The following is a 21,143-nucleotide window of genomic DNA, read 5'->3' on the forward strand; positions in this document are numbered from 1 at the left end:
GCGCAGGAGGAGAAGGCCATGCTTTTTGAGACACAACAACACAGGCCTTGCATGAGGACAAAAAGCGTGCGGATATAGCAGCAATGCTTTTTGCCGCCATGCAGTCATAAATGTAATACAGATGAGAGGTTCAATAAACAGGGACCGGAAACGCTAAACCATCCCAGATGTTCATTGGTCATGTTACTTGGTTGGGGTCCTGGAGTGTTGCGTAGTCGTTTCCAATCCAGGATTGATTCATTTTAATTTGAGTCAGACGGTCTGCATTTTCTGTGGAGAGGCGGATACGCCGATCTGTGACGATGCCTCCGGCAGCACTGAAACAGCGTTCTGACATAACGCTGGCTGCCGGGCAAGCCAGCACCTCTATTGCGTACATTGCCAGTTCGTGCCAGGTGTCTAGCTTCATGCCCGGTTTCAGGTCCAGCGGTGCCAGCCACAAATCCGTCTGTTCCTTTATTCCCCTCCAAATTTCCTCCCCTGTGTGCTGCTTATCCCCAAGGCAGTTCAGCTTCAGCAACGCTTGCTGACGCATGCCAACAGCTGTGCTGCACTGCTTCCACGATCCTACTGCTGCTGGTGCTGGGTTAGCGTTTCCGGATGAGGTACAGCTTTGAGATGCGTTGGAGGAGAAGGAGTCAGAGAGGTAGGTGCTGCTGTTGTTATCCAGTGGGAGGGACGGCGGTGCAGCTGTTTGTGGCGTGGGCAACACCCGCGCCGTAGCGGGTGAGGAATCGCTGCCAGGCTCCACAAGGTTCACCCAGTGCGCAGTAAGGGAGATGTATCGACCCTGGCCGAACGCACTCGTCCAGGTGTCAGTGGTGAGGTGAACCTTGCAGGCAACGGCATTCTTCAAGCTTCAGGTTATTTTGCTGACCACGTGCTCATGCAACTCAGGCACTGCAGAGCGAGCGGTGTACTACTGTTCCCAGCAGCGACACACAATGACTGGGGTGGGGGGACCCTGGCTAGCGTGGCTGGAGAGCGAACTACCCTGCCTGCCTACCCAAAGCTAAACCCACAGACAAATGGCGGAGATATGACGTGGTTCGGGTATTTATTTACCTGAACCACGTGACCGTTCAGCCAATCAGAGCGCGTTCGGGTCCGAACCACGTGACCCGTTCGGCCAATCACAGCGCTAGCCGAACGTTCGGGAACGTTCGGCCATGCGCTCTTAGTTCGGCCATGCGGCCGAATGGTTTGGCCGAGCACCATCAGGTGTTCGGCCGAACTCGAACATTACCCGAACAGGGTGATGTTCTGCAGAACCCGAACAGTGGCGAACACTGTTCGCCCAACACTACACCAGCCCACATGGTCCGTGATATGGGGGGCTCTGTAAAAGAGAGGCAACAAAGCCTCCCCCTCTCCTGCAGAGTCCTTGTCCATATCATGGACAAGGGACTCTTCCCAGCCTCTGGTGCACAGGAGGAGCGTGCATAAAAAATGGGGGGCTTATGTGGAATCTGGGCGCTCCCTTTAATAAAGGGAACCCCAGATGTCCTGCCCCTTCCAGGTAAATAAGTATAGAGGGTCAAACTTAACCCTATACCTATTTAAAGTATAATATTAAACAAGACACAAATTAACCTTTATAACGGAAAAAAAAATCTCCTTTATGCTTCTGTTTTTGAACTCTTGCACAAGAGACAAGGAGAACACAGATAAATCAACCCTGTGTCCACCCTGCATGTGTTTATAGAGAACAAATTGTCTAATTATCCCTTCTTAGCAAGTAATGATCTAGTGTAATCCGAGCTGTCAGCTGTCATCCAACTCTGTTGAATTCTGAGCTAATATGTAAACACAAGAGGTTAACCCTTTCTGAGCTCCCATGATCCCAGGAAGTAACCACTTTACAGAATCTCAGAAAGAGTTCTATAAGTTTCAAAAAGGAAATGTTTTTCTTTAAAGGTTCTTATGCTGTTGCTTGAGAAAAGAAATTCTGAGTTCAGGTCCGTTTTAAATTTGTATTTATGTGCATAGAGATTTACAAAAATGTGAATTTCTCTGCAAATTGGTTATTTAAGTTTGTGGAGTTAAAGTTTGCTGGTTTTTCATTAACTTCTTTAAAAAATCACTCTGCAGATGTAGAGAGCGGTGGGAACATCTTTTAATAGACACAACAGAAATTTTGAGTACACAAAGCTCCAAGTAAAAAATATATTTGAATATGTATCATTTCACAGCAATACTTTATCTATTGCATTCGTCAAAAGGATGTTGTTCTAAACTCATAAGAATTCTGCAGAGAATTCTTCTTTATTACACGTCACTTTCTTCAGCACGTTTTTTAGGCCTATGCAATGCACAAACTCATATTGAATTATTAGAACACAATTGCTATTCAAAGATCAGGAGATGCTTCTATCTACAAACAGGCTACTAAATATTCAAGTTAGATGAATGGTATAATATTAAACATAAGGTAGCTGTGTAAAGCAAAGAGTTTGTATTATAGCTCGTAATAACTTACTCATACGAAAGAGTGATGTTAGTACAATAAACGCATAATTCCTTGCATGAGCGCTAGCTCTGCATGCATTAAGTATTTGTATTGTACTAAGAGAACAAGAAAGCCTATTCATGAAAAAAAAAGCGAAAAGTGGCCCAAATAACTAGCTGTACCTCATTTGCACAGTGTGATGTTAAATAGTGTTGTCGGTAATGATCTACACAATTTTGTTCTAAGCCTACCATATAATTACATGGCTGCGCATGCTGGCTGTTAGCGTGTGTTGTACTGTAAAGAATATAGTCAAGCTAAATGCCCTACATGTAATTCTGTGTATTTTATATATCGAGATATTGTTTACATGATTAATAGACTGTTTTCCTGCAGATAAGGAATTATTAAAGGTCAGACCAAGGTGAGTTTACCTGAAGGCTCGATGTATTCATTTAATTTCATATAGATATGCATTTGACATGAGGTTGATTTGGCTCCACCAAATGCTTAATAGTGGAATTACAGTGAACAATGTAAAATGTTGCTGCTTTTGCCTTTTCTGGGGAGAAAATGAAAAAATATGCATCATGTGATAAGGAAGAGTGAGCTTATGTATCTCTGTATATGGCCATACAGTTCCAGGAAAACATCTGTACAGTCAAAGATTATACAGCAATCTGATTGTTACTGAACATAGAAATAAATCTGAGAGTGGTTGAACTTTTAACCATGACTATACTTCTTTTTGCCCCCTTTAGGGGCATTAGTGATTTCAAAGGTTCCAGGGATTAGATCATGTCTCTACCAGCTTATAGGAGGGGTGTCTTATCATCAAAAAGAGGCCCAGTCTCCAGTTGACACTTTTGGAATGCGGGATTGGCATACTGTCAAGTTCCTGCTGTCACTTTTGGATAGGGGATATGACTGTTACAGCATTAATCTTCTCCTCTGATTCTGTCAATTGACAGGAGGTGTGGCAACGGTGGGTAGAATGAAACGGGGTACAACAGGGTACAGTCGTGTGTCTGTGTGTGGGCAACTGCGATGAGGCGCAGGTTGCAGGCGGAGGGGGGTTCTGTGTGCAGATTCATTTTTTTTTTACAAAGTGATCAAAAGGATTGTGGTTATCTGGGTGAATAGTGTAATCAAGTGACCTCTAATGTCAAGGCCCCCACAGATAAGTTTGGAGTGGATTCCAGGGATGGTCGTAGTCAGCCAACTTCGCTACGCTGAAAATACGCGTAGTTTTACGCAATTACGCTTCGCCAAACTACGGCTTCGAAAACAAATATTCGCTTCGTATGCCTTTCGTAGAATACGCGTTAAAATACGCAATTACGCATAGTGCGAAGCGTAGTGTATGCGGATACTTATGCCCGTATGCAGAAAATTGTACGCATTAATTTCTTTAGAAATGCATATACTGGGAACCCTTCTATGCGTACATTCCCTTTTCCAATGCGTAAATTTGTATGCATACAATCACATGCGGAAACGCATTCGTAGTTCACTACGCAATACACATGTTAACTACGCATAGTGGGCGTAAGCTACGCGTAGCGGTACTTCGCTGCGCGTAAATTCATAAGCGTAGGTTTGAAACTTCGCCTATGAACTACGACGCGTAGATGCAAACTACGATGCGTAAATTCGCACTGGCGTAGTTTCTGCTCATCCCTGGATTCGTAGGGTGATGGGTACATTGGGAAATTCGGTAGGAAGAGTAGGAAAAGAGGAAGGGGATTTTTGAAAAAGCACAATTGCTGGAATGACTCCCAAAGAAAAGACCAGATCACCATCAATCTCTAACTGTAAGCTAACTGTATAATAAAGATGATTGTTCAGCTTGGCTAATTGCTTTCCTTTATATCTGTAGAGAAGGGTGGAGACAGTGAGTGACGAGTGGGGAACAATCACTACTGTCACTGTTCACAGAAATAGGACAGTATTGCTTCCTATGCTTGCCCAGGTTGAAATCCAATAGCTTATTATTAGAAATAGTATTCTTTATATTGAAGCTCTGATCTTCAAATTGCTCTATGAATGTCCTGTTTGTTTACAGTCTCCTTTAGTCATCAATGGTCTGTAGGTACAGTTATGCGAGGGTCCCACAGAGTCAGGGCCGAGCCTGGGCGGGTGCTGCGGGTGCAAGGCACCCAGGCGCCTGCCTCTGAGAGGCGCCGCCCGGCCCAGCTCGCCCGGCCCCGCTCTCCCCCTGTGGCCGCCGCCGCTTCAAGCTCCCTCCCTCTAGCCGCCGCGTCAGACCTCGATCAGGCGGGCGGGCGCTAGGACCTAGCACGCCGCACTGATATGCGGAAGTGACATCACTTCCGCATATAGAGCGGGTGCGTCCGGCGCCCTTTTCCTGGTCGGGTCGCCCGCTGATTGAGGTCTGACTGAAGCTGCTGAAAGGTGAGGGGGGAGCGGAGGAGGGAGCGGCGGCGGCGGGGCGCGCTCCTGTCACTCACTAGCTATCCTGGGCACAGATACCACCTGGCTACCTATCCTGGGCACAGATACCACCTGGCTACCTATCCTGGGCGCACATACCCCCTGGCTACCTATCCTGGGCACAGATACCACCTGGCTACCTATCCTAGGCGCACATACCCCCTGGCTACCTATCCTGGGCACACATACCCCCTGGCTACCTATCCTGGGCGCACATACCCCCTGGCTACCTATCCTGGGCGCACATACCCCCTGGCTACCTATCCTGGGCGCACATACCCCCTGGCTACCTATCCTGGGCGCACATACCCCCTGGCTACCTATCCTGGGCGCACATACCCCTTGGCTACATATCCTGGGCGCACATACCCCTTGGCTACCTATCCTGGGCGCACATACCCCCTGGCTACCTATCCTGGGTGCACATACCCCCTGGCTACCTATCCTGGGCGCACATACCCCTTGGCTACCTATCCTGGGCGCACATACCCCCTGGCTACCTATCCTGGGCGCACATACCCCCTGGCTACCTATCCTGGGCGCACATACCCCCTGGCTACCTATCCTGGGCGCACATACCCCCTGGCTACCTATCCTGGGCGCACATACCCCTTGGCTACCTATCCTGGGCGCACATACTCCCTGGCTACCTATCCTGGGCGCATATACCCCCTGGCTACCTATCCTGGGCGCATATACCCCCTGGCTACCTATCCTGGGCGCATATACCCCCTGGCTACCTATCCTGGGCGCATTTACCCCCTGGCTACCTATCCTGGGCGCATATACCCCCTGGCTACCTATCCTGGGTGCATATACCCCCTGGCTACCTATCCTGGGTGCATATACCGCCTGGCTACCTATCCTGGGCGCATATACCCCCTGGCTACCTATCCTGGGGACATATATCCCTGGCTATATATTCTGGGGACACTGTCTGTTTGTCATTATGTGCATTTACTGGTGAAAATCTCTCTTATGTGCATTTGCTGGTGAAAAGCTGTCTTCTTATGTGCATTTGCTGGTGAAAAGCTGTCTTCTTATGTGCATTTGCTGGTGAAAAGCTGTCTTCTTATGTGCATTTGCTGGTGAAAAGCGGTCTCTTGTTATGTGCATTTGCTGGTGAAAAGCGGTCTCTTGTTATGTGCATTTGCTGGTGAAAAGCGGTCTCTTGTTATGTGCATTTGCTGGTGAAAAGCGGTCTCTTGTTATGTGCATTTGCTGGTGAAAAGCGGTCTCTTGTTATGTGCATTTGCTGGTGAAAAGTGGTCTCTTGTTATGTGCATTTGCTGGTTAAAAGCGGTCTCTTGTTATGTGCATTTGCTGGTGAAAAGCGGTCTCTTGTTATGTGCATTTGCTGGTGAAAAGCGGTCTCTTATGTGCATTTACATGGGGAAAAGCTGTCTCTTATGTGCATTTAGTGGGGAAATTTTGTCAGTAAAAATAATCTTTTGTCAGTAAATTTTTAGGTATTTGTCAATAAAAAAATAACGTGAAAGGTTGGCAACACTGGCAGGCTGCGCAGTGCAACGGGAAAGATACAGGCAGCCCACCTCACGCTTGGGCTTGGCGGGGGGAGGAGCCTACGACAGCGAGAGTAGGGTGGCCGCAGGTAGCCATAAATACGCAGTGTGTGACTGCGTCGCACTCGCAGAGCCTCTCAGCCTGAGTCAGTCCAGAGACTAGCAGACTCGCAGGAAGCCAAAGCCAGCCAGGAGCAAGCCCATGGAAGAGGGGTAGGAATGGGGTATCACATGCATGCGGAAAGAGGTGGAAGGTGTGGGTGTGATTAGGCAGGACACTGGTGTGGTTATGTGGTTGGGCGCGGTAAATTTAACCACTCCCATAGGCGGCAGAGAAAATCTTGCACCCAGGTGCCAGGCACCCCAGGCTCGCCCCTGCACAGAGTACTATTAGGTCCTCCTCCCCTGCTACCCTTTTGGATTGTATGTGACCACGAAAACGCAATGAGAAGGGCTTTCCCTTAAAAGGCCCTTGTTGCTTTTCCTGCTACTATGATGCTTTTCCAAGTTGCAAAAGTGCTGCATGCATGATTTTTGCTGCCCTTGCATCCTAATCAGTGTAACTGAATAGGAATCTGTAAGTGCACCAATAATACCATTAACATTTTCCTATGTGCCTTGCAATTTGCAGTGGGGCAAGGCATTATAACAAACATGAAGTGAAAAAAAACTTATAGTATAATGAATTATATGTGTTGTATGGATAACAAATAGAACATTAGTAGCAAAATAAGAGTCTCATATTTTATTTTCAGTTATATAGCTTTCTTTTTTATAACATTAGATCAATTTGTAAAATTTGGAGTTTAGAAAGTAACCACACTCAGTCTTTTAAGTTTTAAAACAAAGCAGAAATAATGATCCTTTGAACTTTCCTGCAGTAAAACCTTATCTCAAGCTGTCTCTCACTGTTTCTTGGCTGTTTAAGTGCTTTAGAAAACAGGACTATATTCCCTTTCAAAGAGCTCAGAGAAGCTCTTTTGCATAGATAACTTAAGTGTTTTTAACTCTTCTTGTACTTCAAAACACAAGATGAGAGTTTTCTTTGCTACTAATGCTCTATTTCTTAGCTGTACTACAAGAGGCGTAACTAGAAATCACTGGGCCCTGCTGGGAAACTTTGGATGGGGCCCCCACCTGCTAAAATCCCCTCTACCCCTCTCCAACCCCTCCCCCCCCCCAATGTTATTCAATTGGCTAGTGCACACTTGAATGTGTTTTCCCCATGCAGATAAAGACTGACAGCAGTGAAGCAATCTATCAATTACATAAGTTTCTGTGATAAAGCATGCATGTTTTCAAACATACAGCTACACATGGTGTGCAGAAAACGCATACAGAAAATCTACAGACGAATGTGCTCCCAGTCTCAGCTTATTACACTCACTCTGTCCATCTCTGATGGAGCAGAACCGGCTCTGCAGACTTCTCCAGCATCACCACAGTACAGAACACTTGGGGAGGGATAGGGAGAGGCCGAGTGCAGGATGCTGTACACAAGACCCTGCTGAACACTGAATAGGGACTGTCTACAAATCTTTGACTGCAAAACTTTGGATGATTCCTTATCAGTGGCTGAGCAGGTGTAGTCATTAGAACAATTGTGCAGAGAGCAGAAAGTTTTTTTCTCCTTGCCCTTAGTTGTAAGTCTCTCAGGATGGGGCTCTTGTTGCTTCTGGGCTCCCCTGCAGCTTGCATCTCTTGCATGGTCTATTGTTACACCCTTGTGTACTACACATAAAACTCACTCATATGTTTTCTTTAAGTCTACACATATACAAGGACTTTTGCCTGCGGGGATCAGAATTCAGTCCCTTCGGTGACGATTTAGGATCAAGTTCTGCACAGACGGAGATGCGACACACAACAGAGTGGTACAGAACTGGCAGGGTAAGAGAACAATGCACTCAGCCTGTGCTGGGCCAAGACGATCCACCAGTCTACATTCTTAAGGTGGCCACTAATGATCCAATCTTTTTCATCCAATTTTACCAAATCTATGTAGTATAAGAGTAAATTGAGTGAAAATATTGAATGGATAATTTAGGCAGTTCCCTTGTATTACATATTAAAAACAGCAGTAGGAGGCGCCCTTTTTGTATGGTTTGCACTTAGGCTTCACGTATAATATATAAGGTATGTTGTAGATCGCCTACCTTAGATATGGACACTCCACTCAGTAGGATAGACGTAACAGTTTAATGGTGATAAGCACTTAGGACAACGCGTTTCGTATGCTGTATGTTTCGTATGCTGTATGCTAATGGTGGATATCCTGGGCGCCAGTTTTGGCGCCCAGGATATCCACCATTAGCATACAGCACTATATTTGACCTGATGAAGCGGTTTATGCCGCGAAACGCGTTGTCCTAAGTGCTTATCACCATTAAACTGTTACGTCTATCCTACGGAGTGGAGTGTCCATTTCTAAGGTAGGCGATCTACAACATACCTTATATATTATACGTGAAGCCTAAGTGTAAACCATACAAAAAGGGCGCCTCCTACTGCTGTTTTTAATCTGAGTCTAACATCCCACATCTGTGTGATTGTTATTTTTTTGCCACAAACCTGTGGCAAGAAAGCTTTTTCCAAAGGAGCTGCGACCTTCCATCCCAAAGACCGAGTGGGGACGGGCTTTCTCCACATGTGTGTTTGAGTGGTTGCCTCTCCAAGCAACCTACACTTGTGAGTAGTAATATTTGTATATCTTGACCAGATTGCGAGGATAATACACTATAGGGGCTCCCGGTGTCTCTGTGGTTTTTTTCTTTTCTCGCTTACACAGTACCTTGTATTACATAGAAATGGTAAGATTGGATGAAAAAGATTGTATAGTTAGTGGCCACCTTAAGCAGTAGCAGCTCTGACCAGCTGTTTAGGCCAAGAACCATGTAGCATGTGTGCATAAGTAGGCATTCTGACCACTTTCTGACCACTTTGAGGTCTTTGTTCAGAAACACATTTAGCTGGCTTTCAGTAAAAAGTCATATAAAGCAATAGTCTGGATTTGTAGAGAGAGAGTGAGAGAGACCCTTAGAGATAACACTATAATGGAAAGAGAGAACTGTTTAAAATGAGTAGTATAGAATTTGCTTCACTCTTAACGTGCATTTCTGTAGAGCTATGCCAGTGGAATAAAAACATGAAAGACAATTTGAAAGTTCTGGATAGCTCTGATTCTTCGGGTTAAATTATAATACTAATCATGAATTATTCTTAATAGTTCCCACTTGTGGCATTCAGCATAGAGGGGGCTTGACACAAACCCATCATCTGTATTTGGGGACTTAACATAATTTACCTTTATGCGAGGTTATCTTTCTCACGCTTCCTTTTTTTCATTACACAGATTCGTTTATATTACTTATTACAGCCTGGCTGGCTATATAAATTGCAATGTAGAATGTTTTATTCCAGGGACTAAGTGTTTAATGACATTATTGACTTGATCCATTGAACGACAACTGACAATTAAAAACAAAAGTTTGTCCTCTTAAAACAGAAGGGGGTTGAGTCACTATAACAAATAGCGTGCCTTATCAGAGCTGACATGCCTTATCAGAGCTAATGTACCTTATCAGAGTAGCATAGCGTGCGCTATACACTTATGCATTCATTTATTGTATTTATAAAGCGCCAACATATTACACAGCGTTGGACATTTTACGCAGCCTTATTCCTGCTAATTGGCAATGACAAGAGCTCCACTCGTCCTGCCCTGAGCCCCTGCGGGTCCAATCACTTTAAAAAACATTATCCCCACACTTTGATTGGCCCAATAGGCTGCCTGTCACTTGACAGGAAACTTTACAGGCAGCCTATTGGGCCAATCAAAGTGCAGGGATAATGTCCTTTAGGCCTTGTTTCCATCTGTCCGCTTCTATCCGCTTTTTATCAGCATATCAATGTTACAGATTGATACATGTTGCTGAAAAGCGGACAGAAGCGCACAGATGGAAACAAGGCCTTAAAGCGATTGGATCCCCAGGGACTCAGGGCAGGACGAGTAGAGCTCTCGTCATTGCCAATTAGCAGGAATAAGTTCGTAGCGCTCGCTATGCTTCTCTGATAAGGCATGTTAACTCTAATAGGGCACGTTATCTCTGATAAGGCATGCTATTTGTTATAGTGAATCAACCCCATGGCATTTGCGATTATTCAGATTGGAGTCTCCCACAATGTATCACTGCTGAATATGCTAATAATCCCTTTGTTGTCCCTGCAAGCTAACCACACCTCCAGATCTACTGGAATGCAATGATGTGTCAGCTTCTTAATTGTACAGAGCCACAATATGTCTAGCAATGAGGAAATGACCGCCAGATGACCACTGTTACTCAGGAGGAAGCATCAGCTAAGAGTGAAAGCATTGTTTATTTGTGTTCCTCCCTCTGCTGAGTAGTATTGGTGGTATCTCCTGATCAAATGGCCACCTAATATTATGTTCATTTGGATGCTGGGTGCCCGCTCCATATGCAATATGCGATGGGGTTGCCGGGGCATTGCTATTATATATTTTTAGGAATCCCTGAAACAGCTGTTAAATAATCCATGATTGAGATTACTGGCAATTGTGTATCAGGCCATGAAGAAAAAAGATGGGCAGTTAGCACATAACGCATCAGTGGGTGACCACACACCAATCACCAGCCTGCATGCATGCTGGGTCAGCAGAATCTTCAATGTTTTCAACATTATCTGACTTTCTATAGGTAGCCATAAATCTAGCGATGTATGGGCAGATTGGACCAAGAGACAAATCTCTCTCTTATCGAATCTGATAAGAGAGAGATTTGTCAGCTCCCCATACACTGCAGGGAGATTCTTAATCAATTTGATGCTGAAATCAATCCGGAATTGTCCTTGTGCGCCGCATGCGTCCGCCACGCCGCCCCAATGAGAAATGTCCCCCCGGTGCCCAGTGTAAAATATACATTACCTGCCCGTGGCCTACGCTTCTCCCCCTGCTGGCTTCTGGGATTTCATCGTTCTGCATACAAGAGCTCCCCACATGGTTTCCTAGTAAGGGTACGCGTGTCACACGTGCGCCCTTACTAGAAAATCACGTGGGGCGTGTGTGTATAGACAGTGGAATGTGCCCAGAGCAGCAGAGGGACAAGCGGAGGCCACGGACAGGTAATGTTTACCTTGCACAGGGCACTGGGGGGACATTTTTCATTAGGGAGACAGCACTGAGGGTTTTTTCCCGTTAGTCGAATGTTGCAAAATTGCACGCCGTTCCCGCCGCTCACCCGATCAAGCAAGTGGGCCCAACATTACAGCATGCAGGATCGACAATGCAACCAATTTTCGTCTGGAAATTGGTCGCATTGTTGGAAGGGCATGCGTTTGGAGGCACCGATTTTCATCCAATTCGATTATAATATTCAAATTGGATGGTTGAGGGAGGTTTCTTAATGAGAATAAGATTTAGCTGTAGTAAAATATCAAATTCTTTTACTGATATTTTACTACTCTATGTTTCAGGCACTCAACTTTGCATGTATAGAAGAAAGAGATGGGAAGTCTGTGGACTATCATAACTTGTACTTCATAATAGTAAAATATTGGTAAATTTATTGATATTCTAGTAGCCACTATTTTGGGCACCCAAATTTCCGTGCACCCTTTTTGAATGTAAGCAAGAAAGAGATGGGAAGGCTCTGGCTTCCCTCTCCCTTTTTATTGGGGTTATTGGGTACACTTTGAAGAGACTCAAAGCTGAAAAATGTAAAAGATTTTATACATACCTGGGGCTTCCGCTAGCCACATCCACTCCGATCGCTCCCACGCCGCTTTACTCCGCTGCCCACAGCTTCGGGAATCATGTCCTGTCACTGATGTCAGTCGTGACCAGCTACACAGGAGAAGTTCGCCCAGCGCACTTCTCTTACGTTAGAGTTGCTTCAGCTGACGGAAGTGCGGGTACCTGGTTCCCGAAGCTACGGGCAGCTGAGGAGGGCGGCATGGGAGCGGATGGGGTTGGAGGAAGCCCCAAGTAATCATAAAATCTTTAATTTTTCAGTTCTGGTACACTTTAAAGTGAACCTCCGGACTACGAATCTGCTCAGCAGAACTGAAAAGGCTTGGTGTTTCTTTAACAGTTTCACAGCATCAGAACTTTATTTTTTTTTACCAAAGCATCATTTTTAGCTGCATTTTTAGCTAAACTCCACCCATCAAAGAAAAAAAGCCCGGGCTTTTTTTCCCTGATGCTGTGCAGAGCATGATGGGATTTCCTATGTTGTTATTCACGTTGCCTAGCAACTGGGAGAGGTGCTCAGGACACAGGACAGTTGGAACTGTGTCTCATGCTCCCTGTCTCCTCCTTTCAACCAAAAAGATGGCTGCCATCATGAAACTAAACATTTGCCTGTTCTTTTAAAACAGTGTGGGTAAGAGATTATATTACTTATCTATTTTAATTAACATAACTAATATAACTTAATGACAGTATTTTTGTTTAGGCTGGAGTTCCTCTTTAAGGGAGGCTTTACATTTTAATTACCTCACATAAATCCATGAAGAAATTTCTGTTGGGCAGTTTACAATGACAAGTGATCAGTTTGAGGGAACATAGGCAGATGTGGGTGTCTTCTCATCTGTATACTGAAATGATGAAAACGACTGTCAGAGCAGCTGACGCATAGAGAAAAGAGAGCTGTGCCAGAACCTTGGAGAACACTGACCAGGAGTGAGGACCAAGAGAATGAGAAACCATTGGACAGAACAGTACAGGTGTGGTCTAATCTAATGCCTAAATAGAAAATCATGATTGTGCAACATCCCCTATGCTGACAGAATTAAAGGACACCTGAAATGAGAGGGCTTGCCATACTGATTTCCATTTAAACAATACCAGTTGCATGGCTGTCCTGCCGATCTTTTATGCATAAGTAGTGTCCGAATCACACGCCTGAAACAAGCATGTGGTACTGGTAACTCCAGTCAGACTTCCGTCAAACATCTAATCTGGCGTACGTATATATATGCCACCGGTGAGCTGGGCACAGGGTGGGCAAAATGATGGCACACCCTGCTGCCTTTCAAATCCCTGGCTGCATTAAATTCTATTACCCCTCCAAGTCATGGCAACGCTGAGGGATAAGTAATTTGAGGTTTAAGTAATTCCCTGGAACCCAGAATTACCCTTGAGCTGGAGGCGTATTTTAGCAATAGTGCTATAGTGGCACCCAATTTCGGCTACATGTTTGTTCAGGGTTTATGGCTATGGCTAAAAGTATTAAATGCAGAGGTTCTGCAGGACAGGCAGACATTTTGCATTGTTTATGTTTAAAAGGAAATAAATATGTCAGCTTCCACATCCCTCTCACCTCAGGTGTCCTTTAAGCATTTCCATACCAGTGGAAGAGAGATAAATGAGAATCAAAGAAAATGGAACGTTCTGTAATTTGGCTCTAAAGAAGTCAATGACCACTTAAGGGAGGGCAGCTTCAGTTGGGTTTGCATGTTAGAAATAATCATCCAGGGAGTCAGAACTAAAGTGTGGAGTTTGAAAAGAGCTAACAAGCATTTTAAAACAATAAAATCCACTTAATAAGTCTGTACAGAAACGGAAGGGAAGCTATCAATAAGAAGTGAATGGTTAATAGTGCAGAACACAGTTTACAAAGCAATCAAAATTAAAATAGACACCTGATTGTTTCTAATAGTCTAGACAATCACATATTGAACTCCCTGTTCAATATGTGATTGAGTTTCTCTAGCATAGTATTGTATTCAAATTCAATTTGAAGCATAATGGAGAGGATTTATCTGAATGAGTGTAATTATTTCAAGTTCTTTGAGTGCTATTAGGATGAGAACACAAGAGAGAGGCAAAAACTGGAAAACCAAGGACTCAAAAATATTTCATATTATTTTGTTTGATTTTAGTGACAAACAGATTTCAGAATCCAAGTTGCTGCCATATGACAAATGCAATGATAAAAAAAATCCTTGTTAGCTCGTAAAAACCTGTAGTTATGATATACATTTCATTTCACAGTGTAATCCTGTTACCTAATCTACTCAGTAATAGGGATGGTCGAACACAGCGATTTCGTGTGCATGAACACATTCATTCACAAATGTTACCGTGAACTTCGCGAACCAATCATTTGCGGCGAGCCACATTGACTTTAATGGCAGGCAAACTCGTTAATGGCAGGCGAACTTCTGAAACTTTTATGGCATCTCTGCAGCCACAAATTCTTTAAAAAAGGTGTACAAAGTTTACCAAAGCCTGGACAGTGGCATGGTGGAGGTAGATCAAGGGCAAAATATTTCAAAAAAGTTCCATATTTTACGCATTTTTTTAATGTGTAAATCCCAAAAATGTCTTATAGTTTTTAGATTATTCAAATAAAAGACTTTAGTATGGCTGTCTTGGTTACCTGCCTAAAAATTATTTGCAGCCATTTTTGCTGCAGACCAGAAATGTTGTGTCATTACAGATGTATGTATTACATTTTAAAAGTTTTTGTGAACTATAGTTTCAACATTTCAAATATTTCAACTGAACATGCCACATTGCCAATGACTTCACTCTAAACAGCCATGCCATCCTTCCTGCCCGTTGTAAAAGAACATCAGTCCTCAGAGAGGCCTGAAGAAAGTGGCATTCCAAATTTATGTATTACAATTTTAAAAATTGTATGTTATCAAATTTTGTTATTTCAAATATGTTATGTCAAATGGTGTCCATTACAAAATTGTAATAGCATCCACTGTAGGCCTGAAAAATGTGTGGTGCAAGAAACTCCGCTCTACAGCTACACCACCCTTCCTGCCTGACAGAAAAGAACGCTAGTCCTCAGACAGGCCTGAAATATGTGATTTTGCTAAATTATCTATGGCATTTTTAAACATTTTATGTCGTCGATACTTTTCCACTCTGACACGTTACTTGTATGCACTGTAGCATGGGCCAGGAGAAGGCATCAGGCGGCAGAGCAAACATTAGTTGCCTCCACTGTAGGAGAGGCCTGAAATATCAGGCATTGTATATTAAAGTTAATTTAAATTTTGTTTTAATCTTTTACATTTTGAATACATTGAAAAATGTTCTCTTGTGAGTCAGGTTGTCTCTACTCATATTGTTAGGTCTGTCCTGCTTAGTCAGGCAGCGTCCCACTGCATCATGGGAGATTACAGGAATTTCTTCCTTGTATTCAATTATGTTCGTTACACTGTAATTTTAAAGTGGGAAGTACAGTGGATTTTTAACTTGGGACAGGGAACCCATTGGCCATAAATATAGGTGGAATGTTAACCTCTTGACGACCAGCTAACGCCGATTGGCGTAAACTGGTCGTCTGCGAGTTGCGGCCTTTCCATGTCAGTTCACGGAGGGTGTCTCCGTGAACAGCCGGAGAGCCGCCGATCGCGGCTGGTCGGCAAAATGTAAACAGGCGGGAAAGAAATCCCCGCTGTTTACATCATACGGCGCTGCTGTGCAGCAGCGCCGTAAGGCAGATCGGCGATCCCCGGCCTCTGATTGGCCGGGGATCGCCGGCACATGATAGGCTGAAGCCTATCCTTCAATGCGCAGGATGGAAATCCGTCCTGCGCAGCTCACAGGGGGAGGGAGAGGGAGGGAGCGGCGAGAAGGCGGAGAACGCTGCGGAGGGGGGCTTTGAAGAGCCCCCCCCCGCTAAGCAAATGCAGCCGGCGGCGATCAGACCCCCCCAGCAGGACATCCCCCTAGTGGGGAAAAAAGGGGGGTAGTCTGATCGCCCTGCTGCACTCCTGATCGGTGCTGCGGGCTGTAGAGCCCACACAGCACCGATCATTGAAAAATCCCTTGGTCAGCAAGTGGTTAATCTATTCGTTTAAACTCCAGGGCCAATATGAAATTCACTTTTTATCCTGATTTTTCTACTAGGTGATATTTTCACACCTTTGTCATAAAATGCCTTTTAGGCCAGCAACCCCATACAAATCGCTAGCGCAAACACTACCGTTTTTGGTAGCGTTTTGTAAGCGAATTCATAAACGTTTTCCGGCAAATTTGGTAGCGATTATAAAATGTATAAGCCTTTTGCCAGCAATTGTGTAGAGTTTTGCGATTAGCGATTTTAATTCTGATTGGTCTTTTCAATTTATTATAATTTTTTTATAGCTTGCAGTAATTTAAAATCGCACACAAATAGCTATGTGTAGCGACTCATGAGCATCATTTGCCAGTGCTTCAGTACATTACATTGAAGCACAAATGCTCCCAAAATGCTGCATGTCCTGTGATAGCGATTTTGCTAATTGCAATCGCTACTGTGGAATTTGTTACATTTATTTACATTGGCAAAGTGTTTAGGGAAATTGCTAGTAATTTAAAGCACTCCCTAAACGCTCAAAAAAGTGTTCTAGTGCGTTCCAGCCCTCAAACCACCAGCAAGCAAAAAAATGCTCAAAATAAATTTGATAGCACTTTTTCACCAACTTTTAGGTATTTTTTTTAATTGTAAAATGCTGAAAAGTTATTTTTAAAGAGAAGCTGAAAATGATCTCCTTGGAGATAACTCAGGAGAAAAACTTAATTGCATATGGGCCCAGGTCTCTCTGATTGGACATTGTAATTGTTTGTCTGTTATCTGGCTATTAGTGATGGCCCGAACCGTTCGCCTGGCGAACCTTTCTGGGCCTCTTACTACTTCCGGGTCGCAATGACCCGGAGTAGTACGCCTGCGCTGCCCGGCGGAGCGCGTCCTAGATCGCGCTCCCGTTGCCGGGCACTTTCTGCGCATGTGCGTGACGTCATGAGTGACGTCACGCTCATGCGCAGAGAGTGCCCGGCAACAGGAGCGTGATCTAGGACGCGCTCCGCCGGGCAGCGCAGGCGTACTACTCCGGGTCATTGCGACCCGGAAGTAGTAAGAGGCCCAGAGTAGCAGAGCGGTTCGCCGGTGAACAGTTCGGGAACCGTTCGCTACATCTCTACTGGCTATGTATGGCTTTACAAATGGGAGGGTGGGACCGTGGGAGAGGGGTAATAAATGTGTCTTTTGATACACATACATATATATAATCTTTATACTTACATAGTCTATGCCTTCAAGGCTTTGTATGAATAAAAGTCTTCCTAGATAAGAATAAAATGATATCAATGTATGTTTAGATTGTGTCACCATCTCCCTTTACCCCTCCCTTATCTTTTCTCCTAAATCATGCTTGTCCTCATTGCTCTAACTTTTCACTAAACTTTTATAAGGGCTTTATTGTTCAGTTGTCTTTAGAGTTGTATTACCATCAGTTATTTTGGGATCTTTTGTTCTTTTTTTTGTATATATTTGCAATTTTATACAAACGTATGTTTTTATCCACTTGCATTGTATTGTATTGAATTTCTTTAAGAACTACACCACACCTATTTGATGTATTGAGTGGAAGAGCAGTGTTTGTAGTATAAACATACTTGTATTGAATGCCATTGACTAATGCCTATGCCTAATTGAATGCCTATGATTAATGACCCAGAAGGGTCTGAAATGTGTCAGCTCTTGTGCTTCCATGTACCACCGCTGTACCTTTTAATCGATGAACCAATAAAGCATATGCAATGAGGTTTTGGCGTATGAGGTTTTGGAGTATCCCCTTTTGGTGCAATCAAGCAATCCTGCTCATATGCAGCTCTGTGGCCCAATGTACATGGCTAAAAACAGGGCCGGATTTACCATAAGGCACAGTAGACACATTCCTACAGGCGCCTGATGATGTAAAGGTGGCTCACTTGCCTCCCTGAGCACCTCCCTCCCTACTTCCCTATGCAGAGTCCTGTTAATGTGTAAATGAAAGGCTACGCACCCTGTTCTCTGCATTTCACTGACGAGATCTCCCTTCAGAGGCACCTTTAGCTACTTAATACTGAGGTAATTTCTGGCTACCTAATATTAAGGGGCATCTATAGCTACCTTGGATGAGCAAGGGAAGTAAGAGAGAAGTGACAGCTGCGCCAGCCAGCACACTTGCGTGGGGATCCACAACGGTTTGTAAGTTCATGGAGGGTGAAGTGTAAGGTGCCAGGACATATGTGCCTATAGGCTCCTGTAAGGTAAATCCGGGCCTGGCTAAAAACAAACAATAGGAGCTCCCAGACTAGCTGAAAGTAGCAATCACAGTGTCATATACAGAACAGGTCTCACCTGGAATGTAGTGGCTGTCGGTAAGGATCAGCTTGTGTCCCTCTTAGATGGCAGCCAGGAACCGGGCTCTCGAGTCAGCAGCGGGCACAAAACCTAAGTAAGGAGTCCAGGACACAGGAAGGGAGGTGCAATGTAGATGAACGTGACCATTGGTCTCCTTAGAGGGAATCCACAGTAGAGGAAAAGGGGTCAGCCTGTCCCTGTGCTGCTAGCAGCTAGTGGCTGTAAGGAGGGCTGAGAAGTCATGTGGTTGCTAGGCAGCACTTACCATGACTATATCAACAAATACCTTGACTATATCAACACTTATCGTGACTACAGGGGAACAGAAAGTGACTAAGAGTTGCTTTATTAAGCTAATAGACAATGCGTTTCCCGGAGGAGGCACCCTCCGTTTCTTCAGGTCAAGAGCCAGCTGCTAGCAGCACTGAGACAGGATGACGCCTTTCCCGCGTTGTGGAATCTCTTCAAGGAGGAGATTCAGCTACACCATGCCTCACTTCCTACATCCTGGACTTCCATCTTAGGTCTCATGCCCGCTGCTGAAAGAGCCTGGTCCCTGGCTGCCATCTAAGAAGGACACAAGCTGACATAGGCTGATCCTTACCCACAGGCGACAGCCACTACATTCCAGGTGAGAGCTGTCCTGGAGAGGACAATGTGATTGCTACTTTCTGCCTGCCTCGGAGCTCTCTTAGCCAATAAAAGATATGGATTTTTAAAGATTCCAGGAGTGCAGAGAACTTTGCTTTATGTGATTGTTTGGAGGTGTGATCGAGCGTCCAACGCCCTTCTCTACACAGCACTGTGATACGTGGTGAGGTGGAGCAGTTTCTTTTTCTCTCTACTACAGAATTCAGAATACCTTTAACCTGCTTTTAAACATTACCTAGTGGTAAATCCCAGCATCAGAATGATGTGTATTGCATTTGACTTTAAAAGAAATGAATCATCTGCTGAAAGCTCGCATATTTGTCTCTCAGTTAATTAAATGTACTGAAATAGATGGCAATTAATCTCATAAAGCCTCATTTTTCTGGCAGTTAATCGTGAAAAAGGCTTCTGCTTTGATATAAACTCACTGCGAGAGATAACAAAGCGGGTTTTGCCAATATTGGAGCTTGCTGCAGGACTGCAGTCCAGTCAACACTTGTGCAGCTGAAGACTGTTTATTAAAGAGCCGGTTTCTCATTTCGCTGTGGAAAAACTAAACTTCAAATGTCAACGTCTAAAAGAGCTTGACTAATGATGGCAAGCTGATCATTCCACCTGTAGCATGCTTCATCAGCTCCCTGTGGATCCTTAATCTGTCAACAAAAAGAACAACCCATTTAATGAATCAGTGAAGGTTTCCTTTTGACGAGGTTCAGATTTGTGGAAAGGCCACAAAGACCTGGGCCTTGGGCGGTTGCAACATAAAGGGGCACCTGAACATGAAATAGGGATTGCTACATATGAAAGAGGAGGCTAAAATGGGGAGTTACCCATAAAAAAGGGAAACTGATGCTCAAGGGAGCTTCATGAAACGAAGAAGCTGCTGTCCATGGTTGATAAACATGGAAGAGGGGGAATGGGACACATGGAATGGGAGGGGTGCTGCTGAATTAGAAAGGTGAGCCAAACCATACTTGGGCTAGGGGCACAAAAAGTGTAAATCTGGCCTTACTTTGGACCCCTTAAGAGTGCACTAGGACCTTCCTGGTCTGGAATTTTTTTTTCTGTATTTGTTGTAATGGTGTCTTTGGGAGTTAGAGCCTGCAGTCCAGGAGAGTGTGTCCAGCAGATACTATTAAAATGATTGGATGAGCTTGAAAAAGACTTGTTTGTACCTAGCCAGTACTTAAGGACCACCGGCTTACACACACCCCTCCCCCCCAGTGACCAGGCTATTTTTTACAATTCAGTGTTCTGCAGCTTTAACAGCTCACTGCAGAGCTATATAACTGAGCACACAAATGAATTGTTCCTCCTTTTGTTGCCACCAACAGTGCTTTTGGTTGGTGGCATCTGATCGCTGCTGCCACTTTTTTTTTAATTAATTTTAACTTTTTTTTTTTATTATTATAAAAACGCTTCCTTTTACTTATAATTTATTCCTCCCCCCTCCCTCCCTCCCCACGATAGCCAATCTCTGCAATTTTTTTCTCATAGGCAGGGGCGTAATTAGGAGCCACCGGGCCCCCCTGCAGAGATTCTGTGACTGGGCTCCCCCACCCCGGGTGCCTGCTCAGGGCTGTTTTGGGAGGCTGGAGGGGTTGCAGCATGAGGAAAATGCCCTAACATACTCAGCGGGGATGTTCCCCCCCCTCCCTCACCTCGGGCTCTCCCCTCTGTGTTCCCCTCCAGCTTCAATAAGCGTGTGTGCAGGCGGCAAGCAGTGGCAGATATACATACCTTCCTTGCGTTCCACTCCAGATGTTCCTTGCTCTAGTGACTGACGCTACTTCCTGTAGTTACCCCTCCAGCCGCCAAAATGGCCATGAGCGGTGCAGGGGCTGCAGCCCCTATTGTTACGCCCCTGCTCATAGGCATCAGCCCATGAGGGCATCAGGGCGATCGCTTTTTCTCAGTCTC

At 44.7% G+C, this 21,143-nt stretch overlaps 1 long non-coding RNA gene across 1 annotated transcript in view; it reads right to left on the reverse strand.

Annotated features, from left to right (window-relative positions):
- Positions 1-18,792, reverse strand: part of LOC137544153 (uncharacterized) — an 83,804-nt gene extending 65,012 nt beyond the window's left edge. Inside the window, exon 1 of the long non-coding RNA XR_011025739.1 lies at positions 18,570-18,792. This is a non-coding gene — a long non-coding RNA (uncharacterized lncRNA). The remainder of the gene's footprint in view (positions 1-18,569) is intronic.
- Positions 18,793-21,143: the final 2,351 nt, after the last annotated feature.

The sequence above is a fragment of the Hyperolius riggenbachi genome, chromosome 2, assembly GCF_040937935.1.
Source record: "Hyperolius riggenbachi isolate aHypRig1 chromosome 2, aHypRig1.pri, whole genome shotgun sequence".
Lineage (NCBI taxonomy): Eukaryota > Metazoa > Chordata > Amphibia > Anura > Hyperoliidae > Hyperolius > Hyperolius riggenbachi.